Source organism: Stenella coeruleoalba (assembly GCF_951394435.1).
Source record: "Stenella coeruleoalba genome assembly, chromosome: 9".
NCBI classification, from domain to species: Eukaryota; Metazoa; Chordata; class Mammalia; order Artiodactyla; family Delphinidae; genus Stenella; species Stenella coeruleoalba.
In genome coordinates, this window is record NC_137155.1 from 52980231 (window position 1) to 53006915 (window position 26685).

Sequence of the window (26685 nt, forward strand, 5' to 3'; positions counted from 1 at the left end):
ACTGTCTGGCAATATCTACTGAAGCTAAATTTATAGTTATACTATGGCCCAGCAATCTTATTCCTAGGTAAATACCAAAGAGAAATGAGTACTTATGTCTACAGAAGACACATACAGGAATATTAGTAGGTGCTTTACTCCTAGCAGCCAAAAATTAGAACAAAGCAAATGCCCATTAGCAAAAGAGTGGTTAATAAAATGTAACATATTAAACAGAATATCATGTAGCAATAGAAAAGGAAAAGTGACTGATATGTGTAATAACATTGATTAATATAACTGGCCTGAAAATGAGCAAAAGAATTGACAGATAAATGAGTAGAAACTTCATGATTCTATTTATATAAAACTCAAGAACAAGCAGAACTAATCTATGATGATGGAAGTCAGAACAGTGGCTATCTCCTACGTGGGGCACACGGCCCTACAATGAATATGAGAGCCTTCCTGAGTCTTGTCAATTCTCTATATCTTGATCTGGGAAGTGTTATGTGTATGTGAATTTGTGTATAAAAATTTTTTGAGCTGTAAACTGAAGATTCAACGAGATACTAATACATATCCACCAACATAGCTAAAGTGAATGATACTCACAGTACCAAATATCAGCAAGGATAAGGTATAATTGAAACTTCAACATATTATGTACTGAAATGAATACAACGATTCTAGAAAACTGCTGGTAACATCTCCTAGAACTGAGTATTCACATTAACCTATGACCCAGCAATTCCATGCCACATGCATATGTATGTGATCAACAAAATACACATACAAGATGTTTATTGAAGAATTAGTCATAATAGCCCCCAAATGGAAACAAGTCAAATGTTCATCCACTGTAGAATGGATAAAAATTGTGGTGAACTCATACAGTGAAATATCATATAGCAATAAAAACAAGCAAACTGCTACACAAAAGAAAATGGATTGATCTCACGGACATCCGGCTGAACAAAAACAGCCAGAAACAAAGAAATATATAATGTATAATTCTATTTATATGAAATTCAAAAACTGGCAAAAACTAGTTTATGATGTTGGAAGTCAGGTTAGTGGTTACCTTTAGTAACCACTAAAGGTAGTTAGTAACCACTAAAAGCAGTAGAGGAGGCGGAGCAGAGGTTGATTCTGGGGGGCAGATAATATTCATCATATGATCTGCACATTCCTTAATATATGTTACAAAATCAAATTTTAAAGTATATTTTTAAAAAGTTAAGTCTTTCATTTTACAGATGAAGAAACTAGAACCCAAGGAAGCTTAAAAATATTCAACTCACACAAATTGGAGATGGAGCTGGTCTCCCACTGCCTGGCACGCTGGTGGATTTTTTTGTTTGTTTTGTTTCTTGGGGCTTTCTTCCTGTGACCAATCTAAGGTCGCTAATTCATTCATTCACGCCATCTCCTGCACAAGCAAAGGGACAAAAGATCAGTATACTGGTCATCATTTGATACCAGTAAAGGAGGTGAGCTTAAAATCCCATGTACTTTTCTGGTCCATGTGCAGAGTAACAGTCCAAACCAGTGCTGTGGTCCCCAGTGACTGGGTAGCATTCTGGGTTCTCTTTATTCACCTTTATCGCTGGTGGAAAGTGTATTCACATGAGGCTTACGAACAGAGCATGGTTACCAGTTTCCCAGGAAACATGTTGGACCTGATGTGGAGATGGGGTTAGGCAACGAACTCAGATATTGTGCGCTCTTCAGGAAAGTGTTCATCATGCTCACTCCCAGCTCGGAACCACCATGAAGTAGGTGAAGGCCTTCACCCTCAATCTGAGCCCTCCTCAGTGTGGGCTCCACTTAACACAGGCGACATAGGCCACCTTCCTGTGACGGGACAGAGCTAGAAGACCAGAAATCTAGGACCCTGCTGCCCTGACAGTGCTGACCTGGACTACCACAGAGCCAGGGAGGGAAGCAGGTATGAGTTTCCTAACTTTATCAGAAGTATATGTAAAAGAGACCACAGATATATTGTGATTCTTTCATTAAAATTAAGTATTAAGATTGTATGACTAAATACAAACTTTCAGGGATGAAGTTCCATTTATGCTTAAGGCATTCCAAAAAAGAGAGATAGCCAGAAAGAAAAAAAAAAAAAAAAAAAGAGGGGAAGAAAAGAAGAGAGGAAGGAAGGTGAGGAGGGAGGAAGAGAAAGCATTCTTTTTCTGCAACATGTTAAAATCATTAAGATAGTGATATCTCCCCCTGAAATGAACCCAAGGGAGTTTAAAAATGGGTTGAGAGTGACTAAAGGACCCTGTCTCCCTTAAAGCACAAGGTTTAATATTTTGAGCATTGCCTCCTAGTAGATCAAATAACAAAGACAGTATGATGATTTAATGAAAGTCAAGAAAACAATTTAGGATAAGGTTCCCTCAGACTTAGATTCAATAACTAATTTTGCAAAATGACATCAGCAAGTCATACAGCTAAATTTATTCTGTGAACTATGACAATATAGGGCAAAGGATATGAAACCAATCTGACCTCATGGAATTAGTTAAAAAGTATTTTCCAAGATATACCTTCAAGTAAAAAAACAACAAAAAAAAGTTCAGTTCAGTAATCTGGATTAATGAAAACTACATCATAGAGAAACTACTGATACTGATTGATGTTGCCCTGAGTCATCAAGAGAAAGACAAAGCCTCCCCACAATAATTGAGATACACAACCAATCAAACACAACCTATCCAAAAATCTCCAACTGCAGAGCACCCAATCCCATTCCACACTCCTCCCTCTCCTCAAAGAAGAGTCCCTGAAGCACGGGAGCTGGAAAAAGACTTCAGATGACAGAATCAAAGGGAAACAGGAGTCCCTGCTGCTTACCTAGCATTTTGCTGTTCTCATTTCACTGTTTCCCAAAGCTATGGCGCTAATTTGACAACACTGTGCAGAAAGAAGAGAGCCTTGCTGCCAGCAAATGCCAAGAAATACTGCCACCATCATATCTACTGGTGCTCAGAATCCCGCTAGAGTCTGGAAGGATGGATAGCACTGTAATTCATTGTAGCTGAGACCCTCTTCTGCTTTTCCTGGAACATGGTCCTGTCACACTCAAGGGCAGGAACCATTCATTTAAACACAAAGTGCCTTTTCCAGACTTGACTGTTCCTGATTTCCCAGTGCCACATTTCTAAAATACAACCTGATTGTATATACTCTTCAAATTTAAAATGAATCTTAGTATACTTGAAATGTTATCAAATCTGTTCTCATCACTTTGGAGATGGTACAAGACATGTAGGTTCTTAAGATGAGCAGACAGAAAATTTCCTTTTTTTCTTCTTCTCAATCGCCCACTGCATATTGAAAAAAAGAAACAATACCAAAATCTCACTATCAGCATAAACTGACAGAAGGATGGAAAGAGGAAATATTTATGGAGTGTCATCCACATGCCAGGTACTTTATATTCATTATGCCATTTCATCTCCGCACCAATTGCTTTAATGTGGGTAATATAACTGAAGCTCAGAGAATTTAAAGACTGTATCTAAGGTCACAGAGCTAAGTGGTAGAGCTAGAATTCATGTGCATCTGAATCAAAGCCTAGACTCTTTACAGCATCCTATATCATTCAGCCTCCTTGGATGATCAAAGAAGGATAAGCCACGGGCTCCTACTTTCATCAAGTGGAAAATCCTCTGGAGGAACATTAGCAAATATGGCTGTTTTTACTAAATTAGAGGCATGAGAACCAAACATAATGTATGATTCTGGATTGGATGCTAGGTTTAAAAAAATCTATACAGGATTTGTAGAGATAATTAGAGAAATTTGAATCAGAATAATATTAGATAATATTATTGTATCAAGTTTAAATGTCTTGGGTGGTACCGAGGCTATGCAGGAGAATGTTTTTAGGAGATGTAAGCTAATTATTTAGGTGTGAAATGTCAAAATGTCTGTACCTTACTTTCAAATGATTCAGAAGAAAAATAGGTGGGTATGAATATATAGAGAGAGACAAAGCAGAGTCTGTAAAGTTAATAATCACTGAATCTAGGCGAAGTATATAAGGGAATTTATTGTATTTTTTTTGTTGGAGGGAGAAAATATGAGGTTATGTAATATAGCTTGCAGTTGTAACAGTATTCACATATTTTCTAAGAGGAAGAAAATTGCAAGAGTTGTAGTAGAAAATCAAAAGTCACATGACTGGTAGAAAAACCATGCTGGTCTCACTCTTGATAATTTCTCTTTTTGAACCTTAAGGACACAAAAGTATGGGAGAAAAAAACCCATATATTTTTGCAGAGGACGGAAGTTTTGCATTAAAGGTAACTGATAATTTAATCCAAGGAAGTCTTGGCTATAGTATTTGGTTACAGGCAGAAGAGCTACATAATTTGCAGGGCCCAGTGCAAAATGAAAAGGAGAGACCTCTTGTTCAAATATTATTAAGAATTTCAGAAAAGCAATGCCAGAACATTAAACCAAGTGTGAGTTTCTTTACAGTGGGGGACCCTATGCAACCACATAGGTCACATGCCCATGAAGCACACCTTTTTTTTTTTTTTGCGTTACACGGGCCTCTCACTGTTGTGACCTCTCCTGTTGGGGAGCACAGGCTCCAGACGCGCAGGCTCAGTGGCCATGGCTCATGGGCCCAGCCGTTCCGCGGCACGCGGGATCCTCCCGGACCGGGGCACGAACCCGTGTCCCCTGCATCGGCAGGCAGACTCTCAACCACTGCACCACCAGGGAAGCCCAAGCACACCTTTATTACAAGTAAGAATGTGGAATATGGTACAGTTTTCTTCCCATAATTATAAAAAATCCATAGTCACTCAGCCAGAATAAAGATTGTACTGAGCCACTATACCTTTGTCAAGAACCATAGTTGAAATAAATGAGCCCTACAATGTACTCATTCCATATATAAGTTCCATAATTTTATTAATATTATTTAATATTAACCAGTTATTATATTGTATTTCAAATATAAATTTATATATTAGTCATTCATATCATGTGACTCAGGGCTCTTATATCTTATATTTTATGGAAGGTATATACAAACATCTATGCCATTAGCAACATAAAAAGTACCATATGAGCTGTAAAATGGATCTGGCCTTCTCAAAGGTGTCCCTGCTTTCAAAGGAAAGGAAACAGAGAATGTAATCTAGCAGTAGAATAATAATATACCAGAAAACTTCAGTTTTACTATGCTTATTTTAACATTTTCAACTAGTTATAGATGAATTGGTTTGTAATGTTTCCATTTGTGCTGTCAAATTGTGTTGAACTGGTTATTTGCCTTGTGACCTTGTGCAGTTTCTACAAAGAAGTGGAACTGTGAGACTTTATCCTAGAAAACTCATGCCTGGTGTAAACAAATCAAACTAGTAAACACTGGCTTATAAGTTTATCTTTATTAACATTTCACATAGTTGTTTTATGTCACAAAATTTCAAAGAATCGAGTTTTTTTTGTTGTTGAAATGGTTATCCTATAAAATGTTCTTTTATTAGGGTAATTTTTCATCTCCTTCTACCTGTTAGCCTGTTTCTTTAGTTATCATTAATCACACTTCATGCAAATCATCTGCACAGGCAAACTGCCGACACAAAAAGTCTTAATGAAAATTTAAATATTTTTTCATAAAATACTTTCATTATGAATTAGACTATATTAGTTATAAATAAGGCATAATATCTAATTAACTTTCAGATATAAATAGATTTCCATTCCCCACACAGAAACCTTCCACTTCCTGATTTCCTACAATACTGAACATTTCATTTTTAACCCTTGAACCTTGTAAGACATTGTGTCTCATCTTTTTGTAGGTTTCTAGACTACCATATTAAAGGAAATGCAGAATGTGAGAACAATGCAGTTGTCACGGATGACGGGCATGCAACTGGTGATATTTCAAGTAAGGCAAAAATCTCTGCAACTTACATGTATATTTGACCTCCAAAGCCCGAGCCTCAGCTCCCAGCCCCCACCCGCCCCAGTGGGTGAGCAGACAAGCCTCTCAGGCTGGTGAGTGCTGGTCAGCACAGGTCGTCTATGCAGGAATCTCTCCGCTTTGCCCTTTGCACCCCTGTTGCCGCACTCTCCTCCATGGCTCCAAAGTACCCCACCACCCACCCCCCATCTCCTCCAGTGAAGGGGCTTCCTAGTGTGTGGAAGCTTTTCCTCCTTCACAGCTCCCTCCCAGAGGTGCGGGTCCTGTCCGTATTCTTTTGTCTCTGTTTTTTCTTTTTGCTTTTGCCCTACCCAGGTACGTGGGGATTTTCTTGACTTTTGGGAAGTCTGAGGTCTTCTGCCAGCGTTGAGTAGGTGTTCTGTAGGAGTTGTTCCACATGTAGATGTATTTTTGATGTATTTGTGGGGAGGAAGGTGATCTCCGCGTCTTACTCTTCCGCCATCTTGAACGTCCACCTCTATCAGTTTTTAAAAGATACTTTTACATAAGTTGCTTTGTGGAGTTTGTATGATGCCCATTAAAATAGTTCCCAGTTCTTTTCTTGCCATTAAACAAGCCTTTTTTAAAATGCAAAAATATAATAAGAGAGATGCTCAAAAATATTTTTAGTAGAATAACAGACCAATTCAATCAGGTATCAAGTCACTTTTTAAAACACCAATAATCAGAACTTTATGCTCTAGAACAAAGATAAGTATAAAGAGAATAAAACATAGTAAAAATGTCTGAAAGAAACTTTATAACAAAAAATTTTATTTGACATAGGTAACATATGGAAGTAACAGAGAAGGGAATATTAATTAATAAATGACAATAATTAATTAGAAATTTGTGGATAAATTAATTTAGATACACAGGTCACACACCTTATATGAATCTAAGTTCCTGATGAATTGTTTAATTAAGTAAAATCAAATCAAAGAAGCTTTAATTAAATACAGATCACCAGAAGGATAATCCATCAATAATATGTAAACTTTATTCAAATAAAGACTCCAAAAAATAAGTGGACAAAGATAATAATTTACATTAAAGGAATTTAAACCATTTGAACCTCATTTAAAGTTCAATTTTGATACTCAAGAAATGCAATTAAATTAACCTTGAGGTAAATTTTTTTCTTTATATTTAAAATATTAATATCAAAACACAATGATAATGACTTAGGGGCCAAATTGTCTTACTCTGATGAGACCGTCTTTACATCTTACTCTGATGAGACTGTCCTTACATATTCCTTACAAAAGACAAACTACAACCCATATGGAAAATTGTATTTTTAGTCCTATCATTTTTCCAAATTCCCACATTTCTGGGAAATTCATACAAGGAAATAATCTACCTCTGGAAATCTATATACAGAAAACATTTTATCACAGCAACATAACAATCAATAATTAGAAGACTATATAAGGTTTAAAGATGAACGAATGATAGAGTTAATAGTTTTACATCAGCTGCAGCCTTAACAATCTGCCCTAAGACTTTTTAGGAAAATTGCCAACATGATTATAATGGTCGTGTGCGAGAATAAATGTAGGAGAATCTCTAGAAAGTGTTGGCAGGACTTTTCTAGTAAATATTAAAATTAATCATAAACATTTGAGTATAATCTTGGTTGAAAAGCAGCAGGGATACCCCACTGCTTAGACTGAGAAATGCAATTTAACAGTACATATCAAAACTTCTAAAACCAAGTGTATTACTTAGCATAGAATAGTAATTGTTCAAAGACCCTAAGAATGTAACGGCTCAAAAACGACAGAAGTTTATTTTTCCATCGACTAACCCCTGAGGTAGATATTCCTGGTCCAGTGAAAGGATAGCTCCCTCCACACAGTGGCTAAGGGGCACAGCTTTCTTCTGTCCTTCAGACCTCTTCCTCTGCTGTTTATAGGCAGCCTAGGGGAAGAGGACCTGGAGGAAGTACATCTGCTTGCTAATAACCTTAACCCACAGATGGCATAAAAGAGGCACACTCTTCTATTCCATTGGCTAGAACTCAGTCACACCCAACTGCAAGTGAGGCTGGGAAATGAAATTCCTGGTACTACCCAGGAGGCGAAGAAGAATAGAAATCTGGATAGGTGACTGACTAGCAGTCTCTGCCACAACATACCACACACTTTATGACCCAACAAATTCATCCATGAGAATCCTAAAGAAATAAGTATATACATTTATAAAGATTATACACAATCCTAAAGGAATAATTATACACATTTATAAAGATGTAATAAACAAAGTATATTTATTAACAGTGTTCAATTTTTTTTTTTTTTTTTTTTTTGCGGTATGCGGGCCTCTCACTGTCGCGGCCTCTCCCGTCGTAGAGCACAAGCTCTGGACGCGCAGGCTCAGCGGCCACGGCTCACGGGCCCGGCTGCTCCGCGGCACGTGGGATCCTCCCGGACCAGGGCACGAACCCGTGTCCCCTGCATCGGCAGGAGGACTCTCAACCACTGCGCCACCAGGGAAGCCCCAACAGTGTTCATTTTAATAGTGAAAATAATCTCTAATGATAATAATTTATGGAGCATCAAAACAATGATGTACTATATATACATATATGTTATATATGGAATAATGATACTATTATAAAACAATTTAAAATTAAAAGTGTAACATAACATTAACTGGAGAAATGAAAAAATCTGGTATAGAACAGTATTGTATGATTCAACTTTGTTAGAACCAAAATTATAAATAAATGTAGATGTTGTTACAGGTATAGACTCATATACCTATTACAGGTATGGATTTATGGGGACATAATTTATTGAGAAAAATAAGGATGTATGTGTCCCAAAACTGGTTATTTTTTTTTGGTGTGGTAGAATTTCAAGTGATTAATTTTTCTGTTTATTTATTTATATTTCCTATAATGATTAAATATGTCCTAATTAACTAAAATTAAAAAATAAAAATAGTAAATTAAAAAAAATGTTAAAATATTGAAAAGATTTATCATTTGTTAAGATTAAGCACAATACACAGCTGTAGTACATAATGATTACAAACGTACTTTTACAAATACATGTATATACACAAACACATACATAAATTATAAAGGCATTTGTATAAATATATACAAACTTTATTTAAGTTTTTGATATTATAAATAATTTTCCCATATTTTAAACTGTTATGTCATTTTAACCATTTTTAACGGGTTGGAGTCTTTTAATGAGAAGACAAACATCACTTAAGATCTAACAGTAATTCACTCTAAGAGCCCTAGAAGGACTATAGAATTATGCTGAGGGACAGAATTACTTTTTCTTCTTTAAATTAAATGGTAAAATTTTGTCTATCTCTTGTTGTGAAGGTTGAGAAAACCAAAATCTGCTTAGATAGACTGTGTAATGGGCTGAGTGATGGCTCCCCGAAAGATATGCCCATGCCCTAATTCCCGGAACCTGTGAAGGTTACCTTACTTGGAAAAAGTGTCTTTGCAGATGTAATTAACTTAAGGATCTTGAGATGAAACTGTTTTGGATTACTCAAGTGGACTCTAAATCCAGTGACAAGTATCCTTATAAGAGACAGAGAAGAGAAGGTCATGCGAAGAAGGAGACAGAAATTGGTGATGCAGCCACAAACCGAAGAATGCCGGGCACCACCAGAAGCTGGGAAGAGGCAAGGCAAGGAATCTCCTCTAGAGCCTCGGAGGGAGTATGGCCTTGCTGACACCTTGATTTCAGACTTCTGACTTCAAGAACTGTGAGACAATCAGTTTCTGTTGTTTTAAGCCACACAGTTTGTGGTAAACTGGTACAGCAGCCATGGGAAATAAATACAGAGTGGTTATACAAAATGAAATAAATCACTCTGCATAATAAAGTAGCAAGAATATAAAATATTTTCCTGACCACAGGAGAACATGGTTGGAGGTCCCTGAATGGGGGGAAGAGGAGGATGTGGGAAACAATCTCTTGGGAGAAAATAATCTGGCACAAAATGGCAAGCAGGACCGAGGTGGGCATGACGAGGCAGCTGTCCAACTAAACAACTTAGTTTTACGTTGATGCTACTGTCTTTTCTGTGCTGTCCTGAGCTTAATCACTATCCTTTACCCCCCATTCTTCAGTACATGATTTTTTGATTTTCTTAAAAAATGGTGCTTTAGGGTTCGAGTGATCATGGTTTGCATTTCATGCCTATGGAGAGACAGGACGGGGAAGAGTAAGCAGTGCAGGAAAGGGGAAAAGCAGAGAAGGAATCCAGCCTTCAGCAGGAGCATGGGAGTAGTAATGAGCAGTGAACAAAAACCTGAAAATGTGCAGAGATTTGGAGAAGGCGGGGGACCTTTTATACAGCACATAGGATGGGGTTGCAGTGAATGCATTTGGATAGTAAAGGAGAAATGGCTACGGAATGGCCACACACAGACAGAGGTTTGGATTACAGAAGAAGTTAATTTCAGCCAGCCTTAAACTCCTAGTTTCTTTTAAAATTAGCCAACTAGAGCCACACTCTGATCTTTTTCTTTCTCCTCCTCCTTCATCTCTTCCATGTTACAATATAGATTATTTTTTACTATGATGTATGGTAGGAATAGGCAAGTTAAATTAAACAGAGCCAACACCAATGACTTACTACCCCACCCTAGGGTTGTTACCAAGAATAAACTATCAAAACACAGAGATGGTGAGGACTCATAGTGAGGAAAGATAACACATTAAAGTGGCAGTCTTTAAAACATCAAAGACGGGGAGAAAGGTGAAAAAGGAAAGAGATGCAAGCAGAAGGGAACAGTAAAGTAAGAGAAGCTTGTGGAAATGGGCAGAGGGATGAAAAAGCTGGATGCTGTAGGAGTAAAATAGTAATAGAAGTGGGGTAAAAATCAAATAAGCACACAGTAATAGAAGTAGGGTAAAAATCAAATAAGCACTGAAGTCAGGAAACGTAAGAGATGGGACAAGAGTTCAGCTGGAAAAAGGGGTAGAAATGGAGAAGAAAGCAAGCTGAGAACACAGAACACTATATCAGCAGAATATGGAAGTTTATATTAAACATGAATATTTGTAGAGCCTCTATAAAATCATTTCAACTTTCTAGCTTTTAATGAGAAGTGTAGTCAATTTAAATTTTAATTTAAGTAACACTTTCCAAAGACCATAAAATTTTGGACTTCTTGCACTCTAGGAGAAGTTAGGTACTTTGGAAATACATTAATTCCCTTTTGATATTTAGGCCACAGAACCAGTTGTTTGCTAAATGAGTCCATGACCTAAAAGAGCTCATTTATTCCTCAAAGTGAATATTCACTCTTGGGGAGCAAGTTTTATATGAAGAGGCTCCAGGGCAGGGTTACGGAGAAAGGCTGAGGATGAAACGGTACCTGACTCCTTGTATTTTGAATAAATATAAGGAGTCTTTTCTAGTTCCAACATTCATTTTGTTATTTACGTGAATTAATATAAACTCTGAAAAACAAACTAGTCCGTGTTATGAAATTTGAAAAATGTGACTTTGGAAAACTTATACTCATCCATTTTAGTTTTATAGGAAAGAAGTTCTTTTCAAAAAGATGAGATTTGAAGGTGATGAATACGTAATAATGTTTTCATACACTTGCCAATTTAATGTGCTTGTATAAATATTTAATACATCAATCTTTTCAAGAAGAACATGTTCTGCATTTCAATGTGTCTTTTCCTTTTCATCAGATTGGCCTATTAATAACGTCCCCAGAGAAGATTTTATTATTTGGTGGACATTTCCAAAACAGTGATCAAATCTCTTTTATTTGTGAGTGTATAAGAAAAGGCAATTTTTATTTAGACTATACAAAATCTCATTACATATATGTGTGTGTGTGTGTGTGTGTGTGTGATTTATACGAGCAAAATCTGCTTTAGTTGATTTGTATTCTAAAAAGTATGAAAAGTATAATTTGGATCAAATATTTAGAATGAAGCAAATTGTTGAAATTATTTTAAATTTCAGTCCAAAGTAGGAAAGTTTTTGGTAAATACCAACACCACAATTTTGTACAAGTTCAAGGTATGTGTACAAAACACATGAACATTTTTCATGAAATTTTAGTTTCGCTCCATTCAAATTACCTTTTTAGTTTCTGTTCAGCTAAACACAATTCCTCATTAAACTGATCCCTCTAAATCTCATTCAAATTCAATTCTTTTTCCAATATGCCTTCTCAAGTCATTGCTTGATTTCTCCACAGACAGCTTCTCTCAACCACACTGCATCTGTTAGTTTATTTCTTTACACGTACTCTTTGAGGTTGTATTTTACATATATGTGCTTGCTACTTTATAAACCATCCACTTTATCGCCTGATGTTGCTATTCTTCTCTCATTTTTTTCCATACATCTTTTGCTGGGGTATATAATTTAGAAATGTAAAAATTAGTGAACAGAAATCTCAATTAAATAGAGTTGGGAGACCAGAAGGGGGCGCTCGCACACCCTGCCATAGTAACAGAGCCCAACAGGAAGAAGAAAGCTCCTCTTCTTTCCTGGCAAGGACTCAGTCAATGAAAAGCCACAGACCTTTTGTTTTTTTTGTTTTCACAACTTCCTTTTCCTCTCTATAAAAGCTTTCTCCTTCCCTTGCCCGGCTGGGACTTGCACATAGCTCACCATGCTTGCAGACGCCCAAGTACAATTCTCTGCTGCCCCTGACTAAACCCATCTACGCTAGAGAAACATCTGGCAGTCTATTTGTTTCAGGTCAACAAAAACAACACTCAAAATGATTGCAAAACAAAACTGCAGACCAGATATCAACTACTGAGAATCTTTCCAGTCTTCTTAAGTTTAAGAGGCAGCCCTCTCTCAGCTTTTAACTTTCCTGCAGGTCCCGAAGTTCAGCAGGACAGAGCCTACCCTGCCAGGACTCAGCATGGGCAGATGGGCATTACTTTCCCCCAGGGAAATCACAGGTCTGCAAGGGCTGAGCCTCTCTGGGAGTGACAGAGTATTCTTGCTGCCTCCTTCAACAAAGAAACAATTGGGAAGTGGAGAATTGATAAGCATTCAGGCTTCCATTTTACTAAGAATCCCATGGCAAAAGGTTTAGTTTAGTAATGATAAAATTTGAAGACATGAGCAGGAGCGGGGGTGGAAAAGGGGGAGCGAATATGAACAAGAATAGCTACATTTGAATGTAGAACATAAGCTCCTCTGAGGACAGAGATTTTGTCCAGTTTAATACTCCCGTACGGCTAGAAAAGAGTCTCATGCATGCGAAGTGCTCAGTAGTTAATGGTAAAATGAATAAATCAGAGGAAGGCAATGATTTTAAAAGAAAAAAAAATGACCAATATTGTGATGTGCCATTTATAAGATCGAATAATGAAATGAATCTCCAGCGAGAAAAGTTGATTAGGACTGGACAGGCCTAACTCCAGGGCAGGTGTGGTAAAACTCTAGAGACTTGGTCTTCTCTGAAGACATGCTACCAAATAACAACAATCTCTTTTTCCTTATATTCTGGGAGCTTTGGTTTCCTATCACTCTATTCAACAATCACTTCAATGTGAGATCAGAAGAAAACACAATTCAATTGATTCAAGTTTATAGAACAGCTGCTACTGGCAAACATTCTGTTAAGAAAGATATGGAGGATACCTGTAAACCATTGAGGGTAGGGGGTGGGTTCATAAAAAAATAATGGACTTTCACGTGAGAGCACAACCTAACCTGTATGTTAAAATGTGGCCCTGTGTAAATCACTTGGACTTCTTTCAGGGGATGATTCTATAATTTAAAGGAAGTCATGTAGTTTTGAGTAAACATAGTAGGGCTGTTCCTAGAACTTAATGAGCACTTAATTGCGGGGACAGGTAAGACATATTCACCAAAACTAGGTAGCAACTTGGTAATCATGCCTTCTACATATATTTATGGAAAGGGGCAGAAATAAAATACTTTTTATTTTACCTTCATATTTTATTAAATTAAAATATTTATTATATTACTTCTAAAGAGTCAGGAGACACAAAACCCCCAGCATTCAAACAAGGCTCTATAAATAAGGACTACTTACTGAATAGAAAAGTCTCAGTTATTTAGTTAAAAGGCTGACAACTTTCCCATAGATTGCTCATAAATCGCACAAAAATGCTGAAATATGTAAACTAGAAATTCATACGAAACGTTTATTAAATGTGAAAGAAATTGCTGGTGACCAAAATAGCCATTAACATCTAATTCAATAATTAAGTAAAGTACTTCAAACCTAATAGGAAATAATTGTTCTTGAATATAATTAAAATATTCCATTACTTATAGCAGGGGGTCCATAAGCTTTTTCTGTAAATGGTCAGATGCTTAATATTTTAGGCTTTTCAGGTCTTAAACAGTTTCTTTTGCAACTACTCAACCCTGATACTGTAGGAAGAAAGCAACCTAGACAAGCATAAAAGAATAAACGTGTCTGTGTTGCAATAAAACTTTATTTACAAAGACTCTGTTTGCTAAATCCCATGTCACAGCATATAAGACTCTTCATAATACAGCAAAAACTTACATTACGATTCCACATTTGAAATACTCAGGGCCATGCCCAAATTTACTGCTTATTAGCATTCTTTCCCCTCTCCCCTCCCCTCTCCATCTCTTACTCACCCATCTTCTCATCTTCAGCAGTAGCCAATCAAGGGCAGGGGTCCAAGTGTGCAATGGGAGTGACTTACCCCAGAGGGAGGGGCATTTTTTGATTTATATTGTGTAAACTACCAGCTCATGGTAACAATAAAAGGCAGACTACTTGTAGTTGGTTTTATTACTGTGCTGAAATTCTCTATCATTTTTATTGCCCACATTGCCTGCACTCAAGACAGATTGTCCCCACCATGCCCACCCTCCAGTTTAATCACTACTCTCTGTATTTTAAATGGAAAATATAACTGCATATGCTGGACTTTTTTCTAAGTTAATAAATGTTCTTTAGAATATTTATAATAATATATTTATATTATAAATATAAATAATATTTATAATAATATCTAGAGGTTATAGGATGCATCATGACTTATTTATTAAATCCTATATTGATAAATATTTAAGCTCTTTCCATTGTTCCCTGGTACAAAGAATGCTCCACTGAATTTACCTGAACACTCATCTTTGCACACTGGTGGGAGTGTTCTGTGTGGATAAATTCCTAGAAATTGAATTGATGACACTTTACAACTTTAACATATATTGCCACATGGCTCTTCAAAAATGCTGTGTCAATTTAAACTCTAGCCAAGAACAAATGAAAGTACCTTTTCTCCATATTCTCTCCAAAAAATAATAAGATCAATATTTTTAATTTTTGCTACTTTGTGAACTCAAATATGATGTCTCATTTTATTTCAAATTGTATTTCTTTTCATAAATTATCAACCATTTTCCACTTTTTTCCTCTGAAAATTTTCTTCAATGTGTAATGATGTGTAATTTGGGGTCAGGTGGAGGGAATGTCCACAAAGGCAGTCTTAAAAACACATAAATAAAGTTTAATATATTCCAGTAGAGTCTGTCAAAATTGTATAGTTTGTTAAGTTGGATCTGTCTTAAGATTGATTATTTAGCCTCTTTAGTTGGATGTGTTTGGATATTTCTGTCTTGTTACAGTTAAAAAAATTCTAACAGCTCATCAATAAATTATTTGCATTTTTGTCAATAAGAGATAGTTATAAATATTTCTGTTTGGTGTTTAGTACCAGTAATTTTACTCTAATTTGAGTATAATATTTTCCAAATACATGCCTCCTGTCCAAGAAACCATATTTCTCTTCTTTTACTTTGGAGTAAGGGTGGTTGGACCTATCCATGGTCACCGATAATATTTAATAATAAAATTAAATATTTCTAATCTAATTTCATAGGTACACTGTTTGGCCCCTGGTATGAGATGACAACCCCAGACAAGTGCATGACGATCTTGAAACCATGTTGGACACTTGACTTTTATGAGGGAAGCCTTGAGGTGTTCTTTATTTGAGTTTTAAAGTACTATTAAACAAGATATGTGCACTCAGCCTTCCTGCTTTTTGACAGTGCTACGGCCCTTACCCTGTCTTCCTTCTCTGTGACCCTTCCCCTTAGCTTCTGGCCACTGCTGAGCCCTCTCCACTCAAAGCAAGGAGCTTTATCTCTCTTTTGATTTCTTTCCAGTTCCTGTTAAAGGGATAGGGGTCTATTATTGTCCTAATTACTATGCCTAAGAAGATACTATTTTACACTAGAAAAAAAAAGTGTTCTCTCTCCACGTTATACCGACCCAGGCAAAATTCTTATGCCAAGCACTAGACTCTGCGTTCTCCCTTGTTGGAATGAGTGAACTGACAAAGTTCTTAACTAAACTCAGTTGTTCTACTCACTCACTGGATGCCATCCCCTATGGACTACCCAAAGAAATAACTCCTGTGGCTGTTCCCTTTCTTCCTCTTTTGTATCACTGTGCACAGTATTGGCATGCCCTAGGGCTCTGTCCTTGTAATCTTCTCATCTTTATCTACATCCACTTCCTAAATCATCTTACACAAACTCACGTCTTCAAATACTCTCAATCTACTGAAAATTCCTCACTTGTGTCTCAAAGCTAAACCTCACTCCTGAACTCTAAATTAATATATTCAAGTAGCTTACTTAACCTCTCCAGCTACATAAGTAAGAAGCATCTTTAATTTAACATATTTAAAAGTGAATTGTTGATCTCCCCCATAGCATTTCCTCCCGTGGTTCCACATCTCAGTAAATGGTAATTCCATTTTTTCCAGTTGTTCAGATCAAAACACTGGAGGTGTAACTGAGTTCTCTCTTTTCCTTATAACTACATATAACCAACAATAAATACTCTCAATTCTTTCTTCAAAATACATCCATAATCTAATAATTTGAGGTAATCTAATTCTAATTACCTCCATGGCTACCACCCTGGTCCAAGTCACTATCAACATCCACTTCAAGTACGGGCACTCTCTCCTTCCACCTTTGTCTCCATGCAGTCTGTTCTTCACAAAGGAGCCTTAGCCATCCTTTTAAAACAAAGTCAGATCATGTCCTGCCTCAGCTTAAAAACCTCCCATGGCTTTCCAGCATCCTCAGAATAAAATCCAAAGTCCATGCCCTCACCATCTAGCCCAAAAAAGATCTCTCTCTGATCCCAACTCTTAACTACTCCATCTTTTTACCTCTAGTCACACTGGCATATTTTCTATTTTCTAGAACACATCTGACCCTTGCTCATCCCAAGAGCCTGTGTTCACTTTGCCTATGAATCTCCTTTCCACACAAACCAACATTGCAGGCTTCTTCACTTTCTTCAATTTTCTGTTAACTTATCATAGAGGCCTGACATTAAATAGAATGTTAATAAAGACTAGGACATGCATAACAGCAAATACTTGCTAAACTCATCATTAGATATTACATAGAAGTAGATATTATATGTGATTAGAGAAATATAGTTTCAACATATAGTGGAAATCTAGTAGGTTTTAAAACAGGATAAGTATCTTCCATGTAACTGTGAAAGAGAAATACTAATAGCTAACACTTACTGAATGCTGTTCTCCTGGACCCTGTGTTCCTTGCACAAATTAAGTCACTTAATAATCAAAATTGCCCTGGGGAGTAGGTAATATTGCTCCCATTACACAGATGAGACACCGAGGCAAAGAGAAGGTAAGTAACTTGCCCCGAATCACATAGAATAGGAGGTGTGATCTCAATCTAAGTGACGGCTTCAGAGCTATGCCCTTGACCACCATACGCTTAATCATTACCCAAACTACTTCTATAATTTTTCTTTTCTTTTGCGGTACGCGGGCCTCTCACTGTTGTGGCCTCTCCCGTTGCGGAGCACAGGCTCCGGACGCGCAGGCTCAGTGGCCATGGCTCATGGGCCCAGCCGCTCCACGGCATGTGGGATCTTCCCAGACCAGGGCACGAACCCGTGTCCCCTGCATCGGCAGGCGGACTCTCAACCACTGCGCCACCAGGGAAGCCCCTACTTCTATAATTTAAGGTTTGTTCACAAAGAAAAATTCCTTATGTTTATTTTTGGTAAAAAAAAACAAAAAAAAGGACTATTCTGATGACTGATGTTGATAATGGTGGAGACTATGAATGTGTGCGTGCAGGGTTTTTTTTCCAGCAATCTCTGTACCTACCTATCAATTTTGTTATAAACCTAAAACTGCTCTAAAAAATAGTCTTTTAAAAATTTTTAGAAAAGAAAATTTAAAGGCCCAAATAAATTATAAAGTAAGATTATAAAAGTAAAGGCAAGTATGGTAGGCATAATTCCAAAATGGTCCCCAAATTTCTGCACTATAATCCCCTCTGTGAAGGGTAGGCAGGCTTTGTGAATATTACGGAACAGTCACTCTTGTGATTAGGTTATGCTACTTGCACAGTTGACCTTAAGAAAGGGAGATTATCCTTAGTAGGCCTGAGCATAGGTGAGGATAAGTTAGGTGAGCCTCTTCCTGGAAAAGAGATTCAAATTCTGGAACACAGAATTGATGTGCAGGAAGTTCTCCATTGCTGACTTTGAAGATAGAGGGGTCATGAGGCATGGACTTGAGAGCATGAGAGTGACTCCCTAGCAGGCATGCATCAAGGAACTGAAATCTGCCAACAACTTGAATCAGTTTGGAGGAAGAACCTGAGCTTCAGAGGAAAACACAACCAGCTGAGAACCGAGTCTCTCTGTGCCTGGACTTATGACCTACAGTTCTGTACGATCATAAATTGGTATTATTTGAAGCCACTATGTTTGTAGTTATTCTTTACTCAGCACTAGAAAACTAATACAACAGACATCTCAGTTATATCAATGAATATAATTCATTTAAATTCACTCAGCAAAAGAAACTGATTCATCTGATTTGAAATATACTACGCCTAGAAGAAATATATCTAAAGCAAAATGCTTCAGAAATATTAAATATATAACAATAAATAAAAGTTTGCCAAAGTAAAAAGAAGAAGAAGAAAGTAGAAGTGTCAACATTAACAGAGTAGATTTTTAAAAATTGCAGAGGCAACGAGGATTGTTTACACTGACCAAAGGGTTATTATCTACCCTATAGCTATAATAGCCATGCACTTCTACGTGTCTGTTACATGAAACACATAAAGTCAAACATGAGACTGAAGGATTCGACAGAAAGATGTTTGTGAGAGTTTGTAATACATCTTCGTCAAACTCAGATGGGGCTCACAGAGTTTATATGTTTAAGGGAGCATGGTGGTTGGTGGCAGTAAGAACAGATGAGAAATAGTATGGATGGGGATTATTGCTGGTAACTTTTGCCTAATTTCAGTTCTGCCCTTAGTTCAAGGGCCACCTTGGGGTGAGAGCCTGAAGGGAAACCAATTTCTTGCTCTTTTACCTTTATTTGATAAGATATATAAAAACTTGAGTGTTTAAACTATAAAAAGAATGTTAGATCTCTTTGACTCAATTTTATACTGCATGCTGGCTTATATATAATGTCAGTGTTTGGATGAACATTATTGACAAATTATGGAATGAAAAAATACATGCGGTGTGATTGCAATTAATCTGAAACAATCTTGTGACATTTGTTTTACTGTGGATTTGAACTACTTTTATTAAAATCTGTATTGTTTTATTGAAATTAAATACCTGTTCACTCTTTTTAATTAGACTGCAATTTCCACAGTGTGGCATGGAGCTTTGGTTTTCATACTGGTTGGATACAAATATACCAGAGGATACACAAAGACTTTCTAAAGGGTGGTTAGTTTCCAAAGAAACATTGATGCTTTTCATATCTTTAGCTTCTATGTGGACCTTCCAATAATGATCTGAGGAAGAATAGGTTTTGCCAATTCTTTATTCCCAACTCCCCTTTCATAACCCTTCCTCCTACTTTACACAAGAAAAGATTCTCTCTCACTATCCAGAATCTTGCTGTGAAGTCTGACCCTAGCCAATAAAACTATCCCAGGCATCAAATGAAAGTTCAGTTTGATTGAAAAACTGGTGTTAATGTTGACCAAGTGAATGACTTTAATGACCGTTTAACAACTTGTTTTGCAAGTCAGTTGGATTTAAATTCTTTCAACAAAATTGAAGGCATGTCCAGTCAAATCAGTAACATATTATTAAAAACAATTTTTGTGCCTTTTGGCATATGTCTATAAAAACTTCAAAAAAATTGAATAACATTGATACTTCTCTACTCCCATCCACTTAATTATGTGAAATGGATTCTCAGCAATTACATTCATAAAAGCAGAAACTAAAACCAACAGACTTGATTGAACTCTACCTTATTCTAACGATTTTTAATATTCATCCATAGATAGAAGAGTTGGAAAAGTTTCATCTTTCTCATTTAGAAATGTATGACCAATAAATCTTAATGTTCATATTTAATAATTATCAGTCTTTTAATATATGTATATTGTTCTGATCACATTAGAACTAATAAAAATTGTATTCACAGATTAATTATAAAGATATTTCTTAGTACATTAGAGCCTTATGATTATAGAAAATTTTAAAACATAATTTTGAATTATACATATTTTTGTTACAGAAAAGTATAATAGGATGATCAATAAAAGATGTCAAGCCTAAAAATAATATTTCAAGATAAAATTTTTTGAAGGTTGTAGAATGAAACTCAGAGATCTAGGAGAAAAAGGTATTATGTAAAACTACTAAACATAAAAATAATCTCTGTGTACTTTTTAAAAATAAAGGAGAGCATCAAATCATTGTGGTACTTAGGTTTAATTAGACACAGTTTTAAGAGAATGATCTGGAGATTAATTTTTTTTTTGCGGTACGTGGGCCTCTCACTGTGTGACCTCTCCCGTTGTGGAGCACAGGCTCCGGACGCGCAGGCTCAGTGGCCATGGCTCACGGGCCTAGCCGCTCCGCAGCATGTGGGATCTCCCCGGACCGAGGCACGAACTCGTGTCCCCTGCATCGGCAGGCGGACTCTCAACCACTGAGCCACCAGGGAAGCCCAAGATTAATTTTTATGTGAAAGTTTATAATAGGTCAAATTGTATTTTTATGACTATTGAAAATTTCAACTAAAATTTTTAGCTATCTACTTAAACTTACATGAGTAACATATTTTTCACAATTCATTCAAAGGCTATGTGAGCAAAGAAGTTTGAAGGCATTACCATAGCACAAGGGGCTTTAGATTTTGGCATTCCTGGGATCTAATCATTTCTGTTCTACTTACTAACCAAGAACCTATTTCATCAGCTATAAAATGGAACTAATACACTTTTCTATGTTGCTGGGAACAAATAAAATAACACTCGTAACTGACTAACCCAGTACTTGGTACCAGAACCTTTCTCATATTTTCTATTAAAGGTAGCATGGTACCTAACCAATGTAATATTCAGTAAATACGTTGATTTGATTTCATATAATCAGCTTTAACCATAACGATACTCATACAAAAAGCTTCTTGGCGATGACAAGCAGAGATGTGGCCTCCAACATCTGAATTCATGGGTATCATTAAAATAGACCACTTTTCTTTTTTTAACTAGTTTATGGCCCACCTAGATGAATTCAATTATTATAAAGAGAACCTCTCAACTCTACATATATTATCCATATATTATAAAATGGTCCATGAAAACACTTATTTCCTGGATTTAGCATATTCTATTAAGGCTAGCAGAGTCTTCAATCCAGAAATTTTTTTGAGCCTAATTGGCTCAAAAATTACTATATCTTTGTTTTGGGCAAACTTTAATGTTGGCGTTTGCCTTGAAGTCAAAATTACTATATATACCTTTGTTTTTGCCAAACTTTAAGGTTGGCATTTGCCTGACAAATACAGTGTGTCAGTGATCATCATACAGATATGAGTAAAGCAAGAAACTTCAAATTAAAAAAACACGGACAAAATTCTAGATTAAGGGTCTTAATAGATTCCTCAAAACCATGCATGGCACTGAGAGGCAGGCCATGCTTCTCCAAACCTTATACCTCAAGTTAGGAGGAAGAATAAAGAAATTAGTGATTCCCAGAAATAAATTAATAGGAGTCAAATCTGTAGCAAAAACAACTAAGATTACATAGTAAACAATGGCAGACCTATTCAATAGTGGTTTCAGTCATAACAATCAAGTACAATTTATTAGCATCTGTAAATTAGAGCCATTTGTTAATTAATCAACCTAAAACATCCTCTAGAAAATATTTCATAAATTAGATTTCTGATTCATCATGACAGCTGAATGACTGGGCCTATTTTTTTTTTTTTTGTGGTATGCGGGCCTCTCACTGCTGTGGCTTCTCCCATTGCAGAGCACAGGCTCCAGAAGCGCAGGCTTAGTGGCCACGGCTCACGGGCCCAGCCGCTCTGCGGCACGTGGGATCTTCCCGGACCGGGGCACAAACCCGAGTCCCCTGCATCGGCAGGCGGACTCTCAACCACTGCGCCACTGCGCCCCTGGGCCTTTTTTTGATTCTCATAGAGAGACTCCTTAAATCTTTCTGGTTGAATGGACTTTTAGCAAATAGGAAGGACAGATTCCCTAAGTATAATTGTGGTTTAAACAGAAAAAAGATAGGGCTATTCTTATATATATACTCCTATTACTCCTTATCTAAATATAACTTAAAAATTTTTCACAATTCCTTTAAATGTTTTTTGATGTAACAAATTAAATTGGGCTAGAATTGTGGACTTAACTATTTAGAAATAGATATATATTTATTTGATAAATATATCTATTTGCGAATCAGTCTTAGTAAGGAGATTTGAAAGACGTTTATATCTAATTTTACTTAATCACCTCTATTCACATCTCTTTATTACCCCTTGTTTTTAGGATTTTTATAGGACATAACTGCTTATGTAAAAGTGTAAACTTCTCTGAAAGTAGTCATTTAAAACTAAGTACAGGCAGAGGTGAGAATCAAGTGAACCATTCAGCAATAGCAAAAGGTTTATGCCCAAAGATTTTACAACATTCATTTCTTTGAAAAGAAATAAAATATATGTTATATGTTCAGCCTTGATTTTATGCACATTGTGTATTCTAATTATTACAATCTTATTTATAAATAATACATGCTGTGGTTCTGACAGTGAAATTGTGATGAAACACAGAGTACAGATTTTAATTACATACAGTTCTAATACAGTGAGCACTGCAGCATTTCTGTCATCTTTGAAATGGTAACAGAATGAAAAGAAGTTTTTGAAATATGAGCATGAAGGTAATGAGATCAATAAATGTCAGCTAGAAAAAGTAATCACAACTCCTGAGACTCACTGACCTTTCTACAAATTCCAGACATAATAGAGTAGCTTGGGATGAGGAATTCTTTAACAGTGAGAAACTGATACAATTATAAGAAGAAAGGAAAGCAGAGTTTGCCCTCTGACATCAAAAACATTACCTATAAAGGTAATTTTGACACAATAATTTATTCCCTTGATTTTTTTTCTAAGGTGACTACCAACACAGATCACAAATCTTTGGTCTTTACAGAGACAAAATTCCCACTACAGCCTTCTGAATACTGAAATACCTTCTTCATAAACTTTTAGTTTGCTTCACAATATTCAGCATCCTAATTGAGTTTAATCATATAGTTGGTTAATTTAAATGCCTAAAGTGAAAAACATTCTATTTTGGTAGCTGTAAAATCATTCTATCAGTATCTGAATATAATTTGGAAAAATTCAATTTTGGAAAGTGTTTGAAGGAGTCTTTGGAAAGATTTAATCATCATGAAATATTCAGCATTTGAATATAAAATGAAGTAATATTATAAAGCTCTAAATTATGATATTAAAGTATTTTTAAAGTCCATAAAATTTTAGAAAATACTGGAAAAACAGGCTTCCATAATAGCTAAGTTTCTACAGGACCAGAATGAACCAGGATAAAGTAAGTTTTCAGTTACTATAGCTTTTATCCTGAGGGCAAACTGAAGTTGGCCCTACAAAAGTGGCTAAAATTTCAATAAAAAACCCACAGCCTTTCTATACTAGAAGATGAGAGAAAATTTCAGGGAAATCGCAGACATTCAAAAGTAAAGGTGAATTCAAAGAAGTAAGAAAGTCATAGATGTGAGCCCAAAATTCTGCTTATATACCCTGTTCATATACTTGGCTGACCCCTGAACTACACATGTACTGGGAAAACTCAAATGTGTACAGCTAAAGATAAAATAACTGAACTGATATCTAAGCTGCCAGCCAAGAGGCAGAGTTTGTAATTTGACTCCAACCAAATGAATGACCTACTAAAACAAATCACCAACACAGTTCTGAGAAATATAGCAAAATCCAGAGACTCCACAACATAAAATCCATGATGCACAGGACAATTAAAAATTACCTGACTCATGAAGAATCAGGAATGTGTAAACAAGATCCTAGAAAAAACGTCAACTGAGGCCCATCCCAAGAAGAATCAGGTACTGAAATTATAAGAAGGTGTAAAATAACTTATAACCATGCTCAATAAAAACATGATCACGATGAGAAAAGAAAATCAAACCTTGGAGAAGAAATAAAAAGCTATAAAAAAGAACCAAATGGGGGAGGATTCTGGAAAGATGGTAAAGTAGGAAGCACCAGGAGTCTGTCTCCCCAAATAGACAACAAAATTGCACTTGCAGAATCTGTCTGATATAACTATTTTGGAACTCTAGTGTCTATTGAAGGCTTGCAACTTTCAAGGGAAGGCTTGAATAGGAAACTGCAGTTAATTTCAGCTCTTAACACAGTAGCATCTACTCAAATCCACCCCAACGCCGGTGTCAGGTAGCTGTGCACATGTTCCTAAATAAGCCAGCACACAGATTATGGGAGCCAGGATGAGCACACATAAGGTATCCTCAATTAGACTGTCAACAGATTTCTCACCAGAAACTTTGGCATTTGGAAGAGCATGGATGATATATTCAAAATGCTAAAAGAGAAACAAAACAAACAAACAAAAAACCAAACAAAAACCTTTCAACTAAGAATACTATATCCTGAAAAACTACCCTTTGAGAGTGAGGGTAAAATTAAGACATTTCCAGATAAACAAAAGCTGAAGGAATCCATTACCACTAGACCTGCCCTTTAAAGAAATGTTTGAAAGAGTCTAGCAAGGTGAAATAAAAAGATGCTAGACAGTTACTGAAGCCATATGAAAAAATAAAGACCTCAGTAAAGGTAAAAAATAGACAATTACAGAAGCTACTAATATTGTAACAACTATTTGTAACTCTACTTTTTGTTTTCTACATGATTTACGAGATTAATATACATTTTTCAAATTAGTCCAAAGCTAGTATTACTATAACCTCAGTTTGTAACTCCACATGTTGTTTTCTACATAATTAAAAAAACTAATGCCTTTAAAATAATTATTAGTTTATGTTTTGGGGTACACAATTTATAAAGATATAATTTTGTGATATCAACAACTGAAAGGGATGGGCATGGAGCTGTAAAGGAACAGAGTTTCTGTATTTTATTTAAGTTTCTATAAATTCAATTTAGGATGTTATAACTTTAGCATGTTAAATGTAATATTCATGGTAGCCACGAAGAAAACAACTACAGAATATATATAAAAGAAAATAAGAAATTAAAATTTTTCACTACCAAAAAAAAATTCAATTAAACAAAAAAGAACACAGTAATGCACAAAATGAGAAACAAAAAAATCTATAAGGTGTACGAAAAACAAATAGAAAATTGACAGAAGTCAAACTCTCCTTATCAGTAATTACTTTAAATAAAATGGATTACACTCTCCAATTAAAAGACAGCAACTGGCAGAATGAATAAAAACACATGATCCAACTATATAAAGTTTACAAAACTCACTTTACTCCTAAAGACACAAATAGATTGAAAGTGAAAGGATGGGAAATTATATTCCAAGCAAACAGAAATAAAAGGGAGCAGGGGTAGCTATACTAATAGGAGATAAAATACTTTAAATCAAAAGCAGTGAAGAGAAAAGAAGGATAGTATATATTATTAGTTCCACCACAGCAAGAAGATATAAAAATTAAAATTATTTACACAACTAATAAGAGACTAGCAAAATATATGAAGCAAAAACTGATAGAACTAAAGGAAGAAATAGACAACTCTACAATAATAGTTGGAGACCTCAATACATCACTCTCAAAAATGGATACAACAGAAGACAGAAATTAAGAAAAGAAATAAGGATTTAAATAATGTAATAAACCAGTTAGACCTAAAAGACATATACAGGATACTCTACCCAACAACGACAGGATACACATTCATCTCAATGCAACATGGGACATTTTCCAGGATAGACCATATATTAAGCCACAGATTACATCTCAATAGATTTTAAAAGATAAATATCGGGGAACGTATCTTTTCTGACCAAACGAATGAAGTTAGAAATCAGTACCAGAAGTAAAACTGGAAAAAACTGAAAATGAAAACATAACATACCAAAACCTTTGAAACAGTGAAAGTGATGGTAAGGGGGAAATGTAAACCTGTAAATGCAGACATTAAAAAACAAGAAATATCTCAAATTAACAACCTAACTCTACCACTTGAGACACTAGAGAAAGAACAAACTTAACCCAAAGCTATATGAAAGAAGGAAATAATAAGGATTAGAATTCAGATAAACAAAATAGAGAATAAAAAAACATTAGAGAGAATCAATGGAGCCAAAAGTTGGTTCTTTGAAAAGATCAATAAAACTTTTGGCAAGATGGGCTAAGAAAAAAAGAG

At 35.9% G+C, this 26685-nt stretch overlaps 1 protein-coding gene across 3 annotated transcripts in view; it reads right to left on the bottom strand.

The window, feature by feature from the left end:
• Positions 1–26685, bottom strand: part of ZNF804B (zinc finger protein 804B) — a gene marked incomplete at its 3' end in the record, with an annotated part of 871582 nt that overhangs the window by 500503 nt on the left and 344394 nt on the right. For all 3 annotated transcript variants that reach the window (XR_013829743.1, XR_013829744.1, XR_013829745.1), the window contains exon 6: positions 1284–1411. The remainder of the gene's footprint in view (positions 1–1283; positions 1412–26685) is intronic.